Raw genomic sequence first — 202 nt, 5'->3', positions numbered from 1 at the left:
CCTCCAGCACACCGTTACACCTGAGCTGGTGGATGACCAGGAAGTTCTCCATCAGACCTGTACAAAATATATTTCTTAATTACTTCTTTGGCTAAATAAACTTTAGCTAAATAAGCAAACAAATGAATAAACCATATCAACAAAACCAATCCTCAATAAATCTCTTGACATTATATCCTCTACGTACCTGGAGTCTTTGACT

At 36.6% G+C, this 202-nt stretch overlaps 2 protein-coding genes and 1 long non-coding RNA gene across 4 annotated transcripts in view; 2 read left to right on the top strand and 1 right to left on the bottom strand.

Moving 5' to 3' along the window:
- LOC117948493 (myosin heavy chain, fast skeletal muscle-like) overlaps nt 1-202 on the top strand; it is an 84,764-nt gene that overhangs the window by 55,696 nt on the left and 28,866 nt on the right. The window lies entirely within an intron of this gene.
- LOC117948521 overlaps nt 1-202 on the bottom strand; it is a 15,682-nt gene that overhangs the window by 5,928 nt on the left and 9,552 nt on the right. The window lies entirely within an intron of this gene.
- Nucleotides 1-202, top strand: part of LOC117948494 (myosin heavy chain, fast skeletal muscle-like) — a 58,031-nt gene that overhangs the window by 55,392 nt on the left and 2,437 nt on the right. The gene's annotated exons all lie outside the window — the stretch shown is intronic.

The sequence above is a fragment of the Etheostoma cragini genome, chromosome 8 (genome assembly GCF_013103735.1).
Source record: "Etheostoma cragini isolate CJK2018 chromosome 8, CSU_Ecrag_1.0, whole genome shotgun sequence".
Taxonomy (NCBI): domain Eukaryota; kingdom Metazoa; phylum Chordata; class Actinopteri; order Perciformes; family Percidae; genus Etheostoma; species Etheostoma cragini.
The sequence above is the reverse complement of the archived record's forward strand: the minus strand, read 5'-3'. Positions and strand labels throughout refer to the sequence as shown.